Source organism: Pleurodeles waltl, chromosome 6 (assembly GCF_031143425.1).
Source record: "Pleurodeles waltl isolate 20211129_DDA chromosome 6, aPleWal1.hap1.20221129, whole genome shotgun sequence".
Taxonomy (NCBI): domain Eukaryota; kingdom Metazoa; phylum Chordata; class Amphibia; order Caudata; family Salamandridae; genus Pleurodeles; species Pleurodeles waltl.
The window spans coordinates 561,064,309-561,071,843 of record NC_090445.1 but is presented as its reverse complement, the minus strand read 5'-3'; the positions used below and the strand labels follow the sequence as shown (position 1 = coordinate 561,071,843).

General features: G+C 41.9%; 1 pseudogene; it reads right to left on the bottom strand.

The window, feature by feature from the left end:
- Positions 1–5,116: 5,116 nt before the first annotated feature.
- LOC138301638 (cyclin-dependent kinases regulatory subunit 1 pseudogene) lies at positions 5,117–5,666 on the bottom strand (annotated as a pseudogene).
- Positions 5,667–7,535: the final 1,869 nt, after the last annotated feature.

Below are 7,535 nucleotides of genomic sequence, written 5' to 3'. Positions count from 1 at the left end.
TGTAGATGAAAGCTCTACAACAATGCAAGGTGCATCAGTGGAATCAATTGAAAGGCAGCTGGGAAGACAAGTTGGTACTTTTTCATTCAGCTCACCAATCCCAATCTTGTTTGTCATTGAGACATAAACTGATGACAGGAGTTCCTTTCCATCATGATTTTCCTATCACACTTTATAAGAGTCACTATTTCAGGCAGGTAATACTACCACAATGTGCTACCTGAAGAACAAAGGGCAAAGGAAGCCCTCTCTCCTTTGGATGCTCAGTCAGCAAGAAAATATAGAAGGGTCTCATTGCATGAAATCTGTCTATTAAAAGCAGTTTACCGAGCAGGAATTATCTACGTGCATGCTGAGGCTCTGGGCAGGGTATTCCAAATGCAGCACAAATGGGCCAAAGACCATTGGCCATATGTACGAAAGCTTTTTCCCATAGACACAGAATGGGTAAAATCCTTTCGTACATCTGGCCCCATATTCTTAAATTCTATGTCAGGACCAGAGAAGAGGATTATGCTCATCTTTCTCCACTTGATGTTTCTCCAGCAGCCATCAACATTTAATAACACCACCTTTCCTATGAACCACCAGGAAAGGGAACATAAAAAATGTCAAGTAATCAGAATGCATAATTTCCCATGTAGATCTGTGTCTTCCTATAAGAGCCTCTTTCTTCGCTGCTCTAGCAGCCAACAGATGAGTATTTTTCTAGATATGTACTTGTAACAGGTTGGCTGTTACAGCCGGCCCCTCTACTCGAGTGGGGACGATAGACGAGTGCCGTGGGGGCACGCAAAAAGACAGCTTCCGTCTCTTAGAACTCGCAAACCTGGAAGAAGAGGGTTGTGCAGGGATGCTGGAAGAGGAGAAAAGGGCGAGGAGCACATCGGTGCAGGTCGGAGAGAAACAGAAGGAGAGACCGGCACCCGACGAGGAGGAAGACAACAGCAGAGAGGCGAAGACATCGAATCATGTAAGGACGGAGAAGAGCGGCGCGGAGTCAGAGGCGGCGGAGAGGGGTAGAGAAACAGTTTTCCCAGCCGAAGCCAAGTCAACAAAGAAGGACGCCGAAACCACCCGCCACGTCCCAAGAGGGACGTTGGCACTGCAGGTATGGGCTTATTTGCCAAACCTGTATACTTATTTTAAAAGTGTAAAGGAGGGTGAGGGAGGGAGAAGCCTAACAGAAATATAGGAGGGAGTGGGAAAATATTCAATAACGTTTTTTTCTTCCCCTCTACGCACCAAGTGTACTTGAGCACTTAAAAAGAAGATAAGATTTACACTTTTTGCCACAAATATCACCACCCCCATTTTTCACCTATGCTGAAATGAATGGTCACCCGCCAACAGAAACTCCTGGAAAAGAGGTCAGCACCAGCCTACAAGCGTAATGCCTACGCCTACCCTTGGTGGGCAAAGTCACTCTAACCTCAGAAATCTACCCCCGGAATGGTGACTTTCCTGGGGAAGTACATGAGAGACCCAAGGAAGGGTATCACCAATTTGGCGGCTGTGTCAGGATAAGCTTTTAGATGTCACAGGGACCCTCACAGAAATCCTGGATATGGCAGAGGAGGCTACTCTAGCTCCCTCATTCCACCGAATGTCCTGTCAGGGTTGGCCTAGAGGGCTGTCATCTTCTTGGGGAACGCAAATTGCACACTGTCTACTGAACGGCTTTGTTCTCTCTTGATAAAGGTGGATCCCAAATTGGGAGACCTCACAGTCTCTGAAGCAGGCGCAGTACCGCAGGAGGGTTTGTTTGGCAACCCGTTCATTAGGGAGTTTGGCAAATTTGTTTCTGCAGTCACATCTTTGGATAAGGCACAGGCTTCCAGGAAGATAATTTTCAACCCCAAGGTCTTTGCTAGGTCTGGTCGTGTTAGAAGGTGCTCAATAAGCCGCTTCTTTTCCCAAACCCCTTCAAAAGGCCAGGGCTCCTGATGCGGCCACTGGCAGGATCAAGCCAGGTTCTGATTTTTTTTCTGTCCAGAAGATACCAGAAGTCATGCTAAGCCAGAGGCAATCTACGGGACAGTATTATGGAAATATTTCAGACGAGAGTTCTCCCTTCTTCCCAACAAGAAGTTGGGGACAGTTGACACGCTTCCTTCACTAATAGAGGACTCTAACCTCAGATACCTGGGTCCTGCAAACAGTCCAAGGTTTCCACATAAGAATTCTATGTCACTCTAGTCCAACCTTGGAACCACAGCCCCTCTTCTTCTCAGAAAGGGATGCTAAGTTCATAGATCAGGAAATATGAGACCTTTTATCAAATATGGTATCTCACAAACTGATATTCATCCCTTTGGCTTTCTGACCAACATCTTTCTGGTGTAGAAGAGAGATGGTAGTCAAAGACCGTTTATAAACCTATGAGAGTTTAACAAGTAGTTGATTTATTGCCACTTCAAAATAGAGTATTTACCTCCTGAGGGACCTTCTGTGGCCCAATCACTGGATGACTTGGTCTCAAGGATGTGTACCTCTCTGTCTGTGCAATGTTTCCCACTGCAAATTTCTGTGATTCCTGTTGAAGAGTCAAATATTTGAGTTCAAGGCACTACCAATTGGCCTTTCTTTGCGCCATGATGTTTTACAGAGGTTCTGAAAGCCATTGCGGAATCTGTGAAATCAAGACTTATCTCCCTAATCTTATATCTGGATGATACCTTACTGATGGACCACTGTCCCTGAAGGCTGTAATAGCATCTTCAAACAACGGTACAATTGGCATTTGTCGCCAACAAAAAGTCATTTCTTGTGCTGGCTCAACAAACTACGTCCCTAGGGTTTAATATCAACTCCATAGAAAAGACACAGAGCCTCCTCTCACAGAAGATAGTTTAGATTTGACAGGAACAGCACAAAACGCTCTCAAAGGAACACGTCCTGGGGACAGGTTTCCTACCTAGTGGGGCTTCTGTCCTCTTTGATGCAGGCAATCTTTCCGGGTCCTCTTCATTACATGGCTCTGCAGAGATTCAAGGCCTATCACTAAGCAAAGTCTGAAGTACTCAGAAATGGTACCCTTGACCGAAGAAATAAAGGATAAGAGTACATGGTCTCTGAGGCATATGGAGGCGTGGAATGGGAGAGCAATCTTCGGTTTGGATCTGGACATCTTGATATTCTGACACCAGCAATTGAACAATGGATGCCTTCCTACACTACAGGTTTGGACTCATGAGCAGGATTATGTGTTTCCACTGTTTGCAATGATCATTTGATTGGCAACACAAATGAGGAGACAGTAGGCGACCCTAGTGTTGATTACACGGATAAAGAAATCGCAAGTTTAGTTCCCAGTTTCAATAGAACTTTCTTGGGATTTTCCAATTTGTCTACCCTGAACGCAATTTTTTCTCTGAGATCCTCTTGGGAATCCTCAACAACTGGTGCTACAAGGGTACGTGCCGTTCATGGTGTGGAGGATTACTGGGAATAATGGAGAGTTCCAGGACTCTCCATTTTGAAGAGGTTGAACGTTTACTATCTAAGGCACGAGCAGACGGCACAGTCAAACGCTATAGATCAGCATGGATGAGATGGATACATGGGTGTTTGCATAAGGGTGCACAGCCTGTGGGATTCAATGTTGTCCATGTGCTGAATTTCTTATCCTCTTTAGTGTCAAATGGCGTGTTTCATCTTCCAGGAAGGAATTATCAGGTTAGATGGCCATGCTATTATGTTTAGTTTCATGTTGAAGAGAATCCAATCTCCAAGGTTTAGGAATGCAAGGTAGAGCTTTTACCCCAGGTGGGGTGACATTCCATATTTCCAGGAGGACAAAATGCAACTCCAGAGTGGTTTCATGCCCATCTTTTGACAAAACTCCCAAATTGTGTGTGGTACGATGCCTTAAGATGTATGAGAACATGACAGAAGAGTGGTGACCCCTAGGAGAACAGCAACTCCTAATTTGCATTAGAAAGCCCTCCAAGGCGGTATCCTTTCCAACCATAGCCAGGTGGATGTGCTGGACACTGCAAAAAGCCAGCAATGATATTTCAGTGTTCGGTGCCTACACTGTCCACGGAGCTATGGCTTACAAAGCCTTCTCACTGCGAGCAATGCTCGAGGACATAATCAATGCAGCGGACTGGTCCGCAGATTCCATTTTTACGAGGCTTTATTTTAAGCCAGTTCTACATATAGAATCGTTGGTTGTGGATAAGCTTTAAACGTGCATAATCCACATCCCGGTCCTGACATAGAATGTAAAATTTCCTAGCTTTCATAACGGAAATATTCAATTCTATTAAGGAGACGAGGATCATTCTGACCTGCGATCTGAAAGATCGTACCTTGCCTTGGAATAAGGGAAGGCTATAAAGGATACATATTTAGCATGCATTTACGGAACCTGCATTGTTGTTCTCTATAGTTTTGATAAAATGTTGGCATCAGCCTATTATTAAGAAGTCTATAATTGAAGGGCTTTAGTGCTTGATGTGACATTCATTAGGTAAGATAGGATGTTGGCATGTTGTTCTTTGTTCCAGGACAGAGTTCCAAGCAAGAAGAAAGACTTCAGAGTTTTTTACCACTATCACACGAAGAAGGAGGGGGCCGAGGGGACACAGACCCCATGGGACATTATGCATTCTGATTAGTGAAAGTTTTTTTATGCTTTTATGCTAGAGGGCTGTCATCTTCTTGGGGAACGCAAATTGCACCCTGTCTACTGAACGGCTTTGTTCTCTCTTGATAAAGGTGGATCCCAAATTGGGAGACCTCACAGTCTCTGAAGCAGGCGCAGTACCGGCAGTTCATGTGAATGTTAGTTTCTATTTAATGTTGAAGGCTGCTAGAGAAAAATTAAGTGGAAAAGATGAGTATAATTCTTGCCTCTGTGTCCTTAATAGAAATTAAACTTTCTGTTAAGAAAGCTAGGAAATTTTACATATAAAAAAGCTAAAAAACATTTCACTTCATTCAAGTTATTTTTTAAAATGGAACCATATGCATTCCAAATTAAGGGTCAAAGAAAACATGTATAACACTCATTGAAGCAGAAAAGAGGGGCAAATAAAAGCAGTTTTAATGCACGTGGACACATTTATTGAAGTAAAGCAGCCAAAGTAAAAGCAATTTCTTTATTTGATCAAAGAGCACTGTAGGAGGCAGCCAGTGATCCAGCCACGCTCACCATGACTTCTCTGGGCCTGCCAGATCCTAGACTGAAGAAGTAAACCTGTAAAGAGTTCAATTTCCCCCATTTTTAGGAGCACACTGAAGAATTCATCTAGTTTTCTCTGAGGCACAATTATGTTGTATTGCAAATATTTTCCCACCCACCACAAAAGAAAAGGAGTAGTTTGGAAATACAGTTTCAACACTTTCAAGAAGGTATTGTAGCTAAGAGCCAAATTATGAAAACTATACATATGTGCATACACAGTACAAGAAAGGGAAATCGTTTTTCCGGTATCTTCGGCAGCGGTCATTGAAACAACAAAATATGTGGCTAGGGCTCATAGATCATAAAGTGAACCCAGCCCTGACTGCTGAGCTCCAAGTTTCTGCCATTCCATCTCTGTCATCAAGTACATTTTGGGGACCAGCTTTGCAGTGCTATTAGGTAACATCACATAACTGTTTTCGTACTCCTTGTCGTCGTACTTGTCACTGTAGTAGATCTGTTTGTAGAGCATTGTGTCGGTGCGCGTTCCCCACTTTACTACATTGGGGATATCCACAAATAGTACTATTTGCTACAGCACAAAACTAAAAAATGACGAAACTTTCCTTCCATATTCCAGGGATTGTATGTTATTGTTGTGGCTTGAGATCTCTGACATCATCCACTGATGATGTCAGATATTTAAATAGAGAGGACGTGGGTATTCTCAAGAGGGCAGTTGGTGGAGAAGCTGAAGGCAAGGGGCCTGTTATGTTCCCGGTGGATGTTTTTTGTTATTAAAGACTTGTGGCATAACATGAAGTGGCAGGAGTCATTGCAACAAGAGGGGACAAGGATGGGTTTTGAACCCACGCGTGCAAAGCACAATGTGAAGATGAATCAATTGGTGAGAGCTAGTGTACAGACTGCTCTTGATGATAGACTACCTTTGAAAACTGTCCTCAGAGAAAATTTGTGGGCTCATAGGAATGCTCCAAATGCTGTGAACGATATGTCTCCGTTTAGAGTTTTAAGAGGCAGAATGTCAGGCTCCAAATTAACTCCATTATGGCTGTGGCCTGGAGGAAAGTGTGAGGAGTCATTGGGGCCTATCCGTAACAAGGTAATTGCAAACCAAGCCACGTATAAGAAAGTATTTGATGACAGACATAGTGCACTTCAAAGAGTTTGGCATGTGGGTGATTTGGTTTATATCAAGAAGCCTATTTGGACACAAAAAGGTGAATCTAAATTTATGAGACCAAGGAAAATTGTACAAGTCAAAAGAAATGTTGTGGTCCTAGAAGGAGGTGGTGTATGGAGTATGTCACGATTGGCTAAATGTGTAAATGGAGAGTTGAGTCTGGGAAACATGTGCAAAGAGCAGAATGATTGTGAGCCTGATAGTGGTGTAGAGATTAGAAGAAGCATAAGGAAGAAAATATTTCCTAGACATTTGAAAGACTTTGTACATTGAAGGATTTAATGTGATCGCATATTGTATAATAGTGCATTCAATTGTTCTGATAATCTTTAAAATTTTATTAATTTTATTTGCATATAATGTACATAATCTTTTGTTGTTATCCTGTTTATTTAGTTGTGTTTTTATCTATTTTTATTTCTTTTTATTTTGTTCTAAGAATCTCATTTGTAATAGAAGTTAAGACATAGTTAATTTGTTAGTCATTGTGAAGGGGAAGATATGTTGTGGCTTGAGATCTCTGAAATCATCCCTAGATGATGTTAGAGATTGGAATAAAGAGGACGTGGGGATTCTCAAGAGGGCGGTTGGTGGAGAAGCTGGAGGGAAGGGGCCTGTTATGTTCCCGGTGGATGTTTTTTGTTATTAAAGACTTGTGACATAACATGAAGTGGCTGGAGTCATCGTAACAGTTATTATGTCAAACACAACTTTATTGCCTGCCACTACATTGTGGTCTCTACATCTCGTAAAGTGTCATTAGATAGTTATTTTGGAAGTTATCACTATTGGTATGCAGTAACAAAATAGTTATTTTTAAATATCAGACTGATTACTGTTTATTAAAAAATAGTAGAAATTTATACATTTGTATTAAAGAAATAATGACAATTTGAAAAAATAGCTGTGACCTAGAAGTTAAATACGATGATCACTAAAGTACTTGCAATTATTGTATTGTCGTATAACCCCTCCTGAAAATGATTGCCATTTGAAACCTACAAATAAGGTTTTTTTCAAAAGCAAAAAATAAGGAGACATAAGGAGACCAACCAGCTGACAGGATTCAGTGGGTAATAAAGTTTGCTTCATGAGAGAACAGATGCCAGATAGCACAAAGACATATTTGGCAAAACACATAAACTACATATAAAAGTGACAACATTAACTTAGAAAAATCCGATGCTGAAAAATGTA